Source organism: Pseudopipra pipra, chromosome 5 (assembly GCF_036250125.1).
Source record: "Pseudopipra pipra isolate bDixPip1 chromosome 5, bDixPip1.hap1, whole genome shotgun sequence".
Taxonomy (NCBI): domain Eukaryota; kingdom Metazoa; phylum Chordata; class Aves; order Passeriformes; family Pipridae; genus Pseudopipra; species Pseudopipra pipra.
This window is the reverse complement of record NC_087553.1, coordinates 32,460,207-32,476,478: the sequence shown is the minus strand read 5'-3', so window position 1 is coordinate 32,476,478 and position 16,272 is coordinate 32,460,207. Positions and strand designations below refer to the sequence as shown.

The window sequence follows — 16,272 nt, the reverse complement described above, 5'->3', positions numbered from 1 at the left end:
GTGTTACTCTCTGAGCTTTGTCAGACTGTTTTATACATATATAGTAATAGTCTCTTTTTCTAAAGCAATACACAAGCAGTGAAAGGGAGGAAGCCTGTAACAACAAAAAACATCAAGGACTTCACTCACTGAAAGGACAGTTTGTATATCACCTAGTAGTGGTCAATCAAAGCAGCTTCCACAGTCTACACATTTAGCAAATAGGGCCAGGAAATTCAAATGTTATGGCATAATTCCTCCTCAGAACAGATGACCAATTTAATCTCCTGGGGAGAAGCCCTGGAAAGTGTGAAAGAGCAGTCTGTCATAGCAGATACCTACCTTATGGAAAACAGTTCTGGTCTTTCTCTGCCTTGAGAGAATGGGCCTAATTAAGTTTCTTTACTACCCTGACATCATGCACCTTTTCTCTCTGTCCTGATCCAACTTCTTGAACCTGCCCTTACGTTTTACCAAGCCCAGCTATAGTGGAATAACGCCCTTTTCATTTGTTCTTTGTGCTGGCAATTTGCAAGAGTATTACTGCTGACATTGTCCTCAGTTTCGTTTGGGAAGTCTTTTCTATGAAGTTCAGAATTTAATAGTTTAAACTCATTAATAACTTATGCCCACAACCCATAAGAAAGCACGATTTTATTAGTCTTGCCCATTTCCAACATAGTACCAACTTTTGACTTACCAGGTGAGAACTGATTAGCCATAGACCATTAGTGCATTGAGCGGTAGGTTTCCAAAGCACAATTGCAAACTTCATTCATTCTTTTATGGCCTACCTCATTTGTATTTCTAAATGCTTGAGAGTGAGTACAGGCCCCTGTCATAGTTTTCTGAAAACCTGTTCCTTCACAGAAAACAGTCTTGGTCATTCCAGCTCTTCATAGGATTTAGTTTCACCCATTCAGCAGGATTGTCCTCACCAGGAATACTCTTCAGCATATATGGAAATAACAGCAACTGAAAATTAAGCCTATCCCGTCTAACATGAATGGAAGACCCTCACCATCTTCTCCAGCTAAGAAATGGCTGTTAAATGCTGTTTATTCTGAAATTTTAAGGAATATCTGCAGTGCTTTCTATAGCTCTAGCTCTGAAAAGAATGACCCCACTCAGTCTGTTGATAGCTTGGCTGCTGGCTGGAAGAGTTGGAATTTGGGAATATGCAGAATCACATCCAACCTCGGCCACTGAAATTGCTGGTTTAAAAAGTGTTCTGTGTCAGCTTGGAAAACTGAAAAATTTCTTCTATGAAACTATTTAAACTGTGAAGGTAAACACCAGTGTGTGTGTACTAGAAAGATAGCACACTAATCCAATCTAATTGGTTACAGATTCTGAGCATGTGGAGGCTTTGCTGTCACAGAGGCCCAGTCTGTAGCATTAGCTCAGTTAATTCCCTCGTCCCTGGTCTCTTTTAAGGACATGGAGTACTAAGTACCAGCTTTCTTAACCTACACGAGGCACATAGAAATAAAAAATAAGCATTAAAATTGAGTTATGTAGAGCCAAGAAACTCAAAAGTTGCCCTCAAACTTCTTTAGGTTTTATTTACAAAAGTACTTAATTATAGAGGAATAACTTCTCCATGGAAAAGAAAAATCTTGCAAATTTGCAAGATCTACAGAAAATTATATGAGTTAATTTGACATTGAAGAAGTACATAGGGATAACTATCTCTTTAAGAGATCTTCTCTATCTTTGATTCCATAAAATGTTCTAATGTTATTCTGTGATTGAGAACTCCTTTATTCTAATCTCAGAGCACAACCGTAACTGAGTGTTAATACTTTAATATTGAATCAAAAAATATATTTTGAATTTCTAATTGAGCCTTCTTATGCTTAATGGTTATCAAAGTGACTGTTGGTTTCTTTTGAGCATCATATATCCTTTATACTTTATACAAACAACAGAACTTCTGCAGTTATTCAGTATCACTAATCAGTAAGTGATACACCACTGTGTGTGGAGCCACTTTTATTTATTTGACTGCCATAAGAGCACAGGATTCAGGTGCATTTTTTTCACTCACATGACCTGGCTTTAAAGCTTGATTTGCAAAAGGAGTTTCTACGTAACTGATTCTTCATAATATATTAGTACAGACTGGCATTTTAGGGATAATGATGTTATTATATGATAAAATCACTAGCTGGCCAGTTCATTTGACAGACTAATTGGCAGACCAGCTCTAAGGACCTAAAGAGCACAGTTGTCTCTCTCAAACACTGTTAGGGCCACAGAAGGACTTTGCCATGAGATAGGCACAGAATGGAGCAACAGGATCTTGCTAATTCCAAGCCTGACAGAGACAAGATCTGGTTAGTACATCCTGGTTAACACATCCAGACAAAAATTCCCACTGTGGCAAATTGTGTAAAGAAGCAACTGCTCGTGCACATATCACCAGTCAAACAAAGGTCATCCAAAGTTATATCACAGATGCCACCTGTGACCACCAAAAACCACCGAAGCCCCCCTGAATATGCCTCCGCGGATACCTGGAACTTGGACTATAAGTTAAGCCACCACAGTGGGAACCTGAGATAAGATAAAGGTGGTATTATTGCCTGTGTGTTACCTTGGACCTAGGGGGAGGTTAAAAAGCTTAGGAAGAAAAATGTAGCACAGATAATGGACACAAAGAATGCAGAATTTATGGGCCATGAAGAAAGCCAACTCAGCAACTGTGCTGAAATCAGCTCAGACTGAGTAAAATGTAATTCTAGCAGGAGGAGATCATGATCACCGACTCACGGTCCACCAACCCAAGAAACCTACCGACTCAAGAGAAAAGACTGAGCATGCAAACTAATTAGCATTAGAAGTGAGGGAATCATTTAACCAATAGAAAAAGAACTAAGAAGTGCAGCATAAGAGTGGAGCCAGGTGGCTTCAAACTATTAGAAATCTGTTCAAGAAGTGCCAGTGAAGGAGGCTAGAGTTATACAGTTGTGTGTAAGATTTATTTTTCCAGAAGGAGCTATGGAGACAAGCAGGTAGAAAAACCTAGAGTGTAGTTTTGGTGTCTCTAGAAGGAAGGTGGATTTCATTTGAGTACCATCCTGATCTGAAATACTGATGGAGTGAAGGAATGATAGATTTTTACTGAAAGCATAAAAGTTCTTCTGTCTTTAGTGGTTTATTTTGCTGTAAAATGCCAATTTATTTAACCTGCAAAGGATACTCTGTTTTACTAAGAAAACTTTTTGGCAAGGAAGAGAAGCCAAAAATAGGAAGTTGCACTGATGCTGTTAAAACTCAATCAGAGCCTGGAAAAATGTAGCTGCAGATACTAAGAAGTGACCATTACTTGACTTCCATGAAAGCTTATTTCTACTGTTCTTTCCATATACTATAGTTTTAACCTGGTCTAAAATGAACCTCTGAAGATCTCACTGGCATGGGAGAATTCTCAGATAGAAAAGAAGTAGTACATGGAGAACACAACCTGGGAAAAGCTGATACTGATGGAGTTTTGTGATCCTTAGCAATGCCCCTTTGTCTTATGATGACTCTCCAATGTTAATGGACGTTAGTAGAAATGTGAGGCTCCTTGAAACTCTCATAAAATTGTGCAGCCACTGATTCCAAGAAGATCAGAGGACAGCAGCATTTCAAAGATTTTTTTGGTCTTAACTCATAGGTTTTTTTCATGTCTGTGATGATTCAGCTGGGATTACACTCAAAATCACTATGTTTTCTTCTGAGGAATTACTTACATACTGTGATTTTGAAGGATCAGGGAGACCTGCTGGAGTGCGCTGTGATTACTCTGATTGCATGCTTCTGTTTCCTTCTATGGGGAGGGAGGTTGCAGGGATGAATGGTGCCCATCCAACTCTGGTCTTGGCATTGTCAGAAAGAGACCTGAGTAAACATGGGAATGGACAGATCGGCTGTTTTCCAAGCCTCGAGTTTGTGTACACCATGCTGTGGTAGTTGCTACTGGTTATGTTCAACAGTGTTCAGCACAGCTTAATTTACCAGAGTACAAACCTTTGTTTTGTTTCTGAAATGATGGAATACCCAACCCACAAGGACAATTTACTCTTACTTGCACAGGTTTCTGTATTTGGCTTGGTTGAAGGATTGGAGACAAGTGCTCAAGTGTCTCATCAGCAGATGCAGTTATTAGTCCTAACTCTGAAGAATATTCTCTTGCTGAAGTCCACCAGCCATCTGCTGAGTGTCACCTGAGATTTGAATGAAAAAAGAGCAGTTATCAGATATTGATTTTTTCAAGGTTCTGTAGTTGGTATGACTTCTAAGGATGAAATTTATCCTCACATTTATACTAGGGGATATTTCAGTATCCCCAGGCTTCCAGTCATGAAGGAACAGGGAGGTTTGTTATTACTGCTTAAATAAGAATACCAGAAGCACAAGCATGACTAATCAAAAGTACTGGAGCTCATGATTCCAAGGAGCATATCCAAGGAGAGAGTAAAACACACTGCTTACAGCAATTGCAAGGAATTATACTTACTGTATTAAATAATCATTATTTCCCAACATTCATATGATTTTTGACTTTTCTCTCATTTTGCCCATTTTCCACTTTGGAAGAAAAGAAGACAAATATACACTATGGTCACCAAGCCAGGCAGAGTTGGAGGTAAGCAGATTAGAGCTGATACATCCCCTTGAACAAATACAGTGCAACTAGATGTTTATTACAGGACAAGACAACCTGCTTCTTATGTCTCAAATTCATTTTTTCTGCCTTTCATGAGGTCATGCCTCATGTGTTAATTATAGTTATACAAACTAAAAAAAAAAAGTGTTACTTTGCCTGTACAATTCTATTTCCAAAGAAAACAACAGTTTATAATTTGTACCATACTTAACTAGCCCTTTGTTATATTCATATTTTGATTCCAGTAATTTGGAGATGATAAATGTATGAGAGATAAATATCTTTGTTCCTGGATTTGTTGTCTATGCATCTTGATCTCCATTAGTATTTGTCATCCTAGTCACAACCCTAGGGAATTTCAAAATAAAATGGGTTCATTTGAAAACAAAATCCTGTGTAAGTGGTATTGGATATAAATATTCACTGTTTACAGGAAAAACTGAGGCATTTCCTCTTCAACAAAAAACTGATTTTTTTTTTTGTAGAAAACATTTATTCTGAATAAAGGGAGAGGTAGAGTGTCAGGGATGGTGACTTCATAGCCATATTATGTCATCCTTTCTTTATTTTATGAAGTCTGATTGTGTTACGAGTGTTGCAAGGACTAAAATGCATGTAGGAGTAGAAGGACTTTCTAGGCTGAGGCCCCTGGCCACAAAGACAAACTGTATCATTCAGTTTTTCTTTTGAAGGTTTATCCATTTCCAACATAAAATGAGTTAAGTTTCTTGCTCCTGCTCTTCTATGGGAATGTTGTTTTAAAATTTGACTCACCTCGTTGTTGGAATCCGTATTTTAATTTGAAGCCTGATATATTCATTGGTAATTTATACATTTGTTCTTGGGCTGAAGTTATCCTTTACCACAAATAGCTTTTTCCTTTCCCTACTGCTTTTTGATCCTCCTGCCCAGCCTACTGACGATACATTAACAAACGAAACAGAAACAAAGCCTGAGCTCAAGTACTGGCATGTAATGATCTCTGGAGCTTAACCTTTAGTACTCAATTTGGTACGATTCTGGTCCAGCCAGCTGATGATGTCCACACCCGAACCTAGCCAGAGGAAGAGTACAAGCCAAGTACAAGTACTGCTTCTAGCAGGCAATTTCTCCATGTTCTGGGGAAGGAAGAGAGTTTTGCTACGTGAATGAAAACCATCCTCTGCCGCTTACCCTGGGGCCAGAGAATGAGTCCAGGCCTAAAGCTGTGGTTTGGACTGCCTCTTCTAGTGTACACACTAAAAATAGTATTTGCAAATTATATTGAGAAAAAAAAGTTTGGTAAAACAGGTGTTCAGGAAATGCCCAACCACAGCACCTGTGCAGTAAGTCAACCTTAATTCTGAAATTTCATCCCTTTTGTGGTTTGGAAATGCAATCAAAGCATTTTATTAACATGAACAAAGGGGAGAATGCAGAAATGACCTTATGCTGAAGTATTCTCTTGCTGTCTAAGGTCCTCTGCTCTTGGAGCTCTCCAAGTGAGTGAGATCTTGGTGTGCCAACAAGAAGTTATGGTGCACTGAGAAACTGTTATCCTTATGTATTACTGCAGAGAAACACTCAGCTAAAGCTTCTAAACTTCTGAAGAAGGGAGGATGGGGAGAGCAGGTGATGAATCCAGACCTTTTGTAGGATAAAGAGAGAGGAAAGGTAGAAAGTTAATGATTTTTTTCCATTTACAAGGACTCAGTGTCACTAGCATGTCTTCTATGCTGCTGTGGAGAGAGACTCTATTCAGCACAGGAATGGTAAGAAATGTTTGAAATTGGTTTTGAGTGATAGTTTAAATCCCCAAACTGACAGTTCAGTTTATTTTACTTTGTGTTTATTTGCATAAGAAAATACAGAACTAAGCTATCCTACTTTGATTTTCATTGAGATGGCAGTGCTAATCCATGCACGTGATCTGACAGGATACATCCTCAAGAAATGTGAAGATGAGATTTTCTCCTGCCTCTCAGCTTTGCAATTAATGCAAAATGGAGAGCTGTGATCCATAAGCCCGAGTCCTTCCTCAGATAAATTTCATGTGGGGTTAACCACTATATTCCTCTTCCACTGGACATAAAAAAGTAACACATCTGTGATGAAATGGTGATGTATTTTCCTGTTTATTTTTCTTAATATTTTTTAACAGTGGTAATTTTTATTTAATAAATTCAATCTGTCAAGTCTTTCATTAATTTTGAAGAGTGGCTAAAAACAAGGATATGTAATTCAGTCAGCTTTCACTTATGTAGTATTTTGAATTCAAAGTATTGTTTTTAGAAGGACAGAATCATGTCACAACTCTTTTCCCAGAGTTTCCATCTCTGGAAGATGTGTGAAATGATTTTCATTTTCTTTCTTTTTCTCTGCATCATGCAATAGTGTCTAACAGTTATCATCCTCAGCTGTTTTCAGAGGGATAATTTGTCATATTTTCTCACACAGTCCTAGGTTTAGTGAATGCATATTTCAGAAAGCATTAGAAAAGCAAGTATGAGAGAGAGAGGACATGTAATGCAAATATTTTTGTTATTCACTTAATTTTAGTCTTAAAATTTCAGAAATTATTCCTCAATTATTGTATTGGTATCAATTTCATAAGCTAACTATTCATCTTGTAAAATATAAGTGATTTATTTTAAACAAACTGCTTTTCAGTATCATTTAGTTACCTTGATTACTTTAATTATTGTAGAATTTACAGAAGAGCACTTAGTATACTTTTGATGCATCATTATTTGTTACATATCTAACACATATCTGCTTATGTTTTCTCTAGACTATTAATTTAACCTTTTTAGTGCCTTTTTACAGAAAAACCATACAATGACAGATAAATTCCATTATCTACCTTTTATCATAGCTTATCCTGTTAAAAAGAGGATGAAAGAAGAAAGGAGGTTTGTGCTTGTTCTGTCAGACAGGAGATGAGATTATGTAGTGATGCAGACAGCACACTTCAGGTTGGTACTGGAAATGATGTAGTTAAATCTGACCAGATCCAGCTGCTAAAAATTGCCATCAACAAATTCTGCTGCCCCTAATGTCAGCCTTTCCTCAGTACCTCTGGCTCTCTGTGCTTGAATGGCCTTTCCTCATCCTCAGACTGAGCCCTAGTTGTCCCCCCTTCCCTGCATATCCATTTTTCTGTATAGGAGATGAAGGAGTGTATGTTTGCCAGCTTCTTGCCTCCTAGCCCTGGCCCTGAAATTGGTTGCTGTTCCCTTGGCAGTGTGTCATCCTGGAGCTCTACAGCTGTGTATTGCAGCTAGTGACAAATAGACAGCTTCAAGCTTCATCTTCTCTAAGATGTTTATTTTTTCAACACATTCATTTTCTATATAAAATGAAATATTTAGTCTAGTCCTAAAAGACAAAAATCACCAATCTGGAAAGCAGAGGTTTTCTTTAGTTTTTGAAATAAAGTTTTTCAGTGGAAAAAAACCCTCTTGTAAAGGAAAAAAAGTAAGATCAGCTGTGCTTTTTAATATTTCAGAGCCACTTGTAGCTATAGAAAATGTAGATATGTTAGTTGGTCCACCATACACCCTGCAGCAATACAGTATTGTTGAGACGTGAGGCCCTCTTAAGTTCTCACCTTTAATAATGGAGGAAGAATTCTGTTGAAACCACCTTAAGAAAAGATTATTAATCTTGGACACCTGTAAAGAAGGTTTATTTTGGAGAGTGGAGAGTCTGTTTTGTGGAAAGGTATAAGAAGATCTTGGTTTCCTTGGTCAAAAGCTAAGACATACTTTTCTGTGGAAGTAAAGGAAATAGAAGTAAAGCAGGAACAGTAACGTGGTAATATTCACAAAAGGATGTGTAATATAAATTATCTAATAACCAATTTAACCTGGAAACACATAAACCACACAGGACTGATATTCTGGATTGGTCTTCCAAAATGAGCAGGTGGAAGAAATCGTACCCACATGTAGTTTAATCAGCGTATGAAGCTCGGAAGGTTCTACAGAAGGATCTGGACAAGCTGGATCAATGGGCTGAGGCCAACTGCATGTGGTTCAACAAGACCATGTGCCAGGTCCTGCACTTAGGCCACAACAACCCCATGCAGATCTACAGGCTGGTGGAATAATGACTGGAAAGTTTCCCAGTAGAAAAGGACCTGGGGATGCTGGTCAACAGCCATCTGAACATGAGCCCACAGTGTGCCCAGGTGGCCAAGAAGGCCAGTGGCATCCTGGCTTATATCAGCAAAAGCGTGACCAGCAGGACCAGGTAAATGTCCCTCTGTACTTAGCACTGGTGCGGCCATACCTCAAGTGCTGTGTCCAGTTCTGGGCCTCTCACTAAAAAAAGACATTGTGGGCTGGAGCATGTCCAGAGAAGGGCAGTGAAGCTGGTGAAGGCAGTAGGGAAAAAGACTTTTGAGGAGCATCTGAGGGAGCTGAGACTGTTTAGCGTGGAGTAAAGGGGGATTGGGGGAACCTTATTGGTCTCTACAACTACCTGAAAGGAGGTTGAAGCCAGGTGGAGATTGGTCTCTTCTCCCATGTAACAAGTGATAGAACAAGAGGAAACATCCTCAAGCTGTGCCAGGGGAGGTTTAGATTGGATATTAGAAAAAATGTGTTCAGCAAAAGGGTTTTCAAGCACTGGAGCAGGCTCTCCAGGGAAGTGGTTGAGTAAGCATCCCTGGAGGTACTTGAAAGACACATAGATGTGGCACTTAGGGTCACGGTTTAGTGGCGAACATGATGCTGCTGGACCAATGGTTGGACTTGATGATCTTAAAGGTCTTTTCTAACCTAAATTATTCTGTGATTTTACAAAGGGGATGATACGTTGTGCTTGTAGGAAAGAATTGCAGGTTGCACAAAGCTGGAAACCAGTGCCATCTCTTGCTGTCCTGTCAGAAGGGAGATAGTAATCATAACTTTCTGGTGAATGTTAGTACATTAAATTCTTTAATATCCAGTTTTCAAAAAAAGATTAATAGCCATGTATACCCCTGTAGACAGGTATGTGATGCCTCTCTACAACAAAAAGCATTTCCCTGTCAAGCATTGTCACCAATGTCCTTTATAATCTTGTGTTTGTTCTTCCAGAAATAGAACCACCTGATGTGATTTTATGTGGGATGCAGTGAGTGATACAAGAATATAAGGTCTAAGAGAGTTTTTCCTAGCCTGCATAAGGTAACGGCATATATCTTGGTTACTGTAGGGATCAGTATGTTTTCTAAATTCTTCATAAGTCGTATGTTGCTATGCTGTGAATCAGGAAAAATACCTAATTACACAGTAAAGGTAAGCTAGAAATGAAACAAATTATGTTGGAAGGAGCTGCAATTATCTTAAACTTGTCTTTTACAAGACAGTAATGCTGACTAGAAGTGATCTTCCAAAAAATATATGAATGTGTCCATAATTTATAGTAAGGGAGACTGATCGTTTGCTGGTGCTGTGACATAAGCTAGATCCTCAGCAGTCTAACCCCCTTCTCTCTGTGCTTTCCATTTGTGTAGGGGAGATATGACATGTCCGCTTTGGATGTTTCAGACATGTTCAGGTATCCTCAAGTAGTCTCACCTATTTCAATACTCTGGGGGGGTGGAAGGGTACTCGAAACTGAAGAACTAAGAATGGTGTTGGAAACTGATCCTATCTCTGACCCAGGGGAAATGTTATTGACAGATTTAACAGTGAATCTTACCTCTGTTAATTTTACAAAACCTGCACTAATCACTGGCCAAAACACAGGATTATAAAGGACAACACTCAATTCTAAAAAAATCTGTTTTCATAATTGGCAGTTTTCCCGGGTTGACTGGAGTAGTTAAAAAAGGCTGAAAAATTAAATAAGTGGTTTACAGCAAAATATATTCATCCAGTTGAAAAGTTCCTTTAGCCAAATGAAGTTTTTATTTCGAGCAATATAGGCTTCATATTGGATTTTCTTGTAAACTAGTGGAAAATCCCTTCATATTCTTTATCTTTTCCCATTTACTTTTTAAGAGAAATCTAATTGTACAGTGAAATAGTGTTATATATCCTAGTCACTTTATGTCTGCCCATGTATTTATTTCTGATTGCTATTTCTGTAAGAGCCATAATAACAAATTAGATCTTTGGCCAGCTATTCCAACAATTTCATTTTACTCAGTGGAAATAGTCTTGATTTATATATATAGTCACATGATCAGAATTTGACCTGCTGTTTAGTTTTTTGTTACGCTGTGTGTATAATAACAATATAATGAACTTGCACTGTTTCAGTGGCTGCACTGACATTAAGAAATGATCCTGGAACACAGCAAAGATTCCTCAGCGAGATAAGATACTATAAATTTAGCTACTAGAACACTGCAAGTGATGATTCCGAGGTTTGATTTTTAAGCAGAATAGCTGTGTTAATCCAATCTTCATTGAATGCACAAAGGAAGAATTTATGGTAATTAGGAAAAGACAAATGGCAGCATTCAGTTCTGGAATTCTGGGCCCTCAGGAGCATGCAGTAACCACTTTAGGTCTTTAGGTTTCTTACTTGGCAGAGAAGGAATTATATACAAGGGGAACTTTCGTATTGGAAGGAGGCTCCACTCTGTCTCCAGACATACAGAACTTCTACAGGATGAGTGGAAACAGGTTTATAATAATTATACAGGGAGCTGGAAACAGTGTCATTGCCTAATATGTTCCATTTTCATTTTACATTTTTCTTGTATCTGTTAAATGTTCTAATACCTCCTCTAAGGCTGCTGCAAATCAAAAATTTAGCCCAGAAAAATATGTTTTCCTTTGTCTCATGAAACTCTCTTTATGTTTGTCTATATCAGAAACTGCAAAAAATGCAGTTGGGACTGGTATTCTCCAGGAAAACTTTAGCAATCTGCCAAAGTGCTAGCTGAACATGAGCAACCTGAGAGTGAACCTGTTCTGTTCTGTAGAGGTACATGAAAACTGCAATTGCCCTAAAGCTTTCAGGGCCATGATAATGGAAGTGAAAGGTGAAGGAGAAAGATGGGTATACTGTCTGTGCTTTCCAGACTCAACAAAACACAAGGTTCTAATGATGGGAAAGAAAAGGCAACAGGATGGACTTGGCTTTCTGGAATGGTGGTGGCGATGGCGGCTCATTTTCTGCTGTGGAGTAGAAGCTGCCTTGGCTGTTAGCTAGTCAAATGAGACTGGCAGCTCAAGCTCAGGTCTGCTTGCATGCTGAAGCCTTGAGTTTAGGGGTTTTCCCTGGTCATATCACTTAATTTGCAAATCAGAAAATTCCTCACCCACTCCCACCTTTTAAATAAAAGATAAGAAATTCTTTATGGAAAGTGTAACCATTAGACCATATTTTATGAATGTTCCAGAATTTAATTTAATAAATTGTACATATACTGTGTCTGTCGAAACCACACTTATGTGTCTTTGGCAAATTATTTGCACTAAATGTCTAATTACGTGTCTACCTTCTGCTTTCCTTTCATTTAATGTGTGGGACAGATGCATAAAGAAATAAAATGTCCTGACTAACCAATGCAAAACTAAATATTGATTTGGCATTCCTCAGATTCTTAGTCCTTTTGCTTTCTAAAAATATTTTAATATGAGCAGGATGGCATTGGTTTTAGTATTTCATAGGCTGGAAAATGCATGCCAGAAGAGCTGTAATCTCTGCATATGGTTTAAAAAGATAACTCAAGCTTTGTGATTCTGGAGGTTCCGTATATAGTGATACTTTATATTACTGTTTCTTGAGGGAGCAGAGATGACAAAGATGCTTCATCCAGAACATAGTTTCACTCCCTGTGTGTGTATTTATAATATTTATTCCAGTGTCTAAGTATGTATCACTCTCTACAAATGAAAAAAATAAAGTGTATTAATTATCACAGAAATATATTAGTGATTTTGAACAGAGTTAAAACAGAGGAGAATGGGAAAAGAGTCACCTTAGAATAAATATCCCCAGGAAGCAAAGCTGGACCCCATCATTTTACGAATTTTTACACAAGCAGAATTTATACCACACTGGATGTCAAAGAGCAAAATATGATAACATAAAGGCACCAAAGGGAATTCATTGCCTTGTGTGTCAAATGAAGTTTGAAATGGCTCCTGAGCATGGTTTTTTTGCAAAAGATTATTCAATCAATGTATTTTAAGTCTTGCTTGTATATTGATATTCATATATTTGGTTTTGAATCCTACACTTTGATCCTCGTGTAGAAATTCTTTCAACTTTTAAATGCAAAATACTAAAACTTGACATTTTAAAGAATTTTATTGAGTGTTTATATTCAGGTGGCCTAAATCCCAGTACTCAACCGCTTGCTTAGACTAGGAAAGAGCTGTTATATGTGGAGCAAAGACCAGCTTAATATTTGGCCCTGCTTGCTGTTAAATTTGGCATTAGAAACCTCTCAAACAACCAGGCTACAACTACAATGGATAGTTTTCTCTATAATTTTCAATTTTTATTAATTGGGAGCAATCCTTACCTAACTATTCTATTACTATTAAGCTTCTGTTAAGAGTAATCGCATAATTGTTTATTGTATTAGATCCTTGAATTGTGATTACAAGTCAGTTCTGGTATAGAAATAAGTTCAAAACTTATTGCAACCTAGCTATTATTTACACACATTGAAATAGGAAAGAACCAGTGAAAGAAAACATTTGTTTTGACCTAAGCCTATAATACCTTCTGAGAAGGATCAAGTCTTTTCAGAAATTCACTCAGAAAAATAATCACCTGAACATACCAGTTGTCCATATTTAGAAAACACAGTATTCTCACATGAATATGCTCTTTAAATTCTGCAGTGATTACAGCATAGGAGCAGAGAAGAAAAGATAGATTCAAAAATCCTTCTCCTAGAGCTGCAAATGTCTCCTTGTGAAGCACTGGAAAAATGATTAAAAGCCTGATTTTATTAGCAAAATTTTTTAATAAGGAGCTACTTATTTTTTTCATACAATCTTTCAAGATGCTAGGTCTGATGGGGCTTTGAGCAACCTGATCTAGTGGAAGGCATCCCTGCCCATGGCAGGGGATTGGAGCTTGATGATCTTCAATGTCTGTTCCAATCCAAACCATTCAATGATTCTATGATTCTGGGAGTCTATGATTCTGTGCTTTATTCATGCAGAACTTTAAATTTAATAGTACTATTTGATGTTGTTGCCATTGAAAATTTACTTCCTTGACTTCCATGGAAGCAGTATAAGGTTAGTAATATTGATTTTGTTTGCTCTATTGATCATTGATTTGATTGGCTTTTGGATTAGGTTCTAAGCATCTTTCAGATCTGCATTAGTGTCATATTTGGAAGTAGAGCTCTGGGATACCACTCTGCTCTTTTTTTCATCATTACAGGAAGAATCAGCAAACAAGCAACTCAGAAATTAATTATGATGGTTTTTTTTAAAAACTGACAAAGCTCCTCTCTGATATCTCAGAAGAAACACCTTGTATACGTTATGATGAAAACAGTGTAATTAGTGCCATATGCTAAAGTCAGCTTTTGGAAACACCTGATTTAGTTCCTGGGAGCTCCAGACTGCTGACTTGTTTTTTCTGTCCCAGGGACCCCAACAGGACTTGTAAAACATTTTAAGAAAACCACTATGTTAGAGGCATGTGTGATTCTTTTCTAATGACTGTTAAGTCAATACACTTACTGGAATTATTGGAATGGAATCCTCAAGCTATGGTGCTCCTTTTGCCTCAGTAGAAAGCTCCTGCATGCACAAACCATCTTTCTACTGAAAACCTAAAGAAACAATATAGCTGTCATCACCAGAACTGGACTTTAACTGCCTGTTTTCATTGTCTTGATTTATGTTACTTTTGAGTTCATTCCCCCTGGCAGAGACTCAAACAGGGAAATCTGCTTCTCCTCTTTCAGGTTATATTTCTTTAAAAACACTGTAATCTTTTTCTCCTGGAATGTTACAAAACAGCAGCCAGAATATCAACCAGTGTAAATTGGCCAGCTGTATTGACTATGATAAACTCTGCTGATTTACATTTGCTGATGATCTGGCCTATGTTTTTTAACTTTCAAAATGCAGAGGGCTTTCTCAGGGACCAAAAGAGCTGTGCTCAGTCTTTGCAATTACTTACACACGAGTAAGACAAGAGAAACACGTGTTTGTTCTTAATCCCTTACTGCTTTAAAATTTAAACAAGTGCTTTTAAAATAGTCAAGGCCAACGTTAAGCACATTGGTGGGGCTTACAACATTCTCATTTTTCCTCTTTTTGTTTTCTGACACCTCCAATTTCATTTTAGCCAAGGTTAGACCTGCAAGTGCTAAGCTAACTTTGCTCTGGGAAATAGAGGAAGTCATATACCAAGGAAGGCATTTTGGTGTTTGTCTCTAAATAAGGCAGTGAGTGAATAAAACATTAGAGCAGTTGACCCAGAAAAAAATTCACAGATAAATTGTAAGTTTTTCTAATCATGGTGCTCAGTCTGAGAAACAAAACTGCTCAATAAACATGCTGTCTTTCCCTAGCTTTCATTCCATCAGTTTTTCCAGTTACAATCATTTTATCATATATCTGGCCTTTAGTACCCACCATTCTTCCTTGACAGTGGCAGTGGTACATGTCCAACAATTTTTATTGCCCATTAACACAAACTGAGTTGCCTGACTTGGAGGTTTGGTGCTTTCACTTCATTAACTTGTACAGCATTTAAATTGTCCTCTTAGTTTCCAGGTCAGCCCTGTTTGGCCAGCACTGGTAGTAACCCAGATTAATTCTACATATGCCTTCTTTTCACAGCACAGTCATCTCTATACAGGGTGACAAAAAAATGTGCACAGAGTTATATCACACAATAAGTTAAGGATAACAGGCAACACCCTTACAGTTGTTTTATGGCTAGGTGCCTGAAGCTAAGAGAAGTGGAAGTATCATGTCTTGCTACAGTGAGGTGATTCTCCAGACTTTGTCCTCCTTAGACAGGACCAAGTGGTTTTTCTTGTTCCAGGAACAGTCAGCCATAGCCCTGCTGCTTGCAGGGATGATCCTTCACTTGTCTGATCACTCACTTTTACCCTGTCCCATCTATGCTGGAGGGGAGGCTGTGCAAATAATAGAGAGCTCCAGCAGTGGGTGGAGGAACATGAAGCATGGAAAATCAGGTGTTTCCTGGCCATAAGCCCTCTCTGATTCTTCCCTGCAGATGTCTGCATTGCAGTCACACCAGCCCTTCCAGCAGGGTTTTGCCTACACCCTCCAGAAGGGCGGTGTCAATGGAGTATGTCCATTTCTCAAATGGAGGTAAATTTTGCTGCCCTGAAGATGGAGATAGAACTTGGTTTCACTTGCACATATGAAGTTTGGAGCTAGTTTTTTACCAGTATAAATTTTGCTTTATGTGCAGTCAAATCCACAGACTGTCAACACTCCAATGTTGCAGATAGGCTTCATGTGCCTGAATGTGTTGATTCAGTGCAGTAGTGTAGTTTTGAAATTAACTCTCAGTCATCCCCACTTAATGCATATTGACTTGATTTATAGAGCAGCTTTTGCGCATCACACTAGTTTTTATCTGTGCAAAATTAAACTGGAAGATTTTCTCCAGGAACTTACAGATGTGCTCTAACCCCTAGTGTGGGTCCGAACCATTGACCAGTCCTTGCAGCAGCTATGAATCATATACACGAT

General features: G+C 38.1%; 1 long non-coding RNA gene across 1 annotated transcript in view; it reads left to right on the top strand.

The window, feature by feature from the left end:
- Window positions 1-16,272, top strand: part of LOC135414583 (uncharacterized) — a 29,634-nt gene that overhangs the window by 1,212 nt on the left and 12,150 nt on the right. The gene's annotated exons all lie outside the window — the stretch shown is intronic.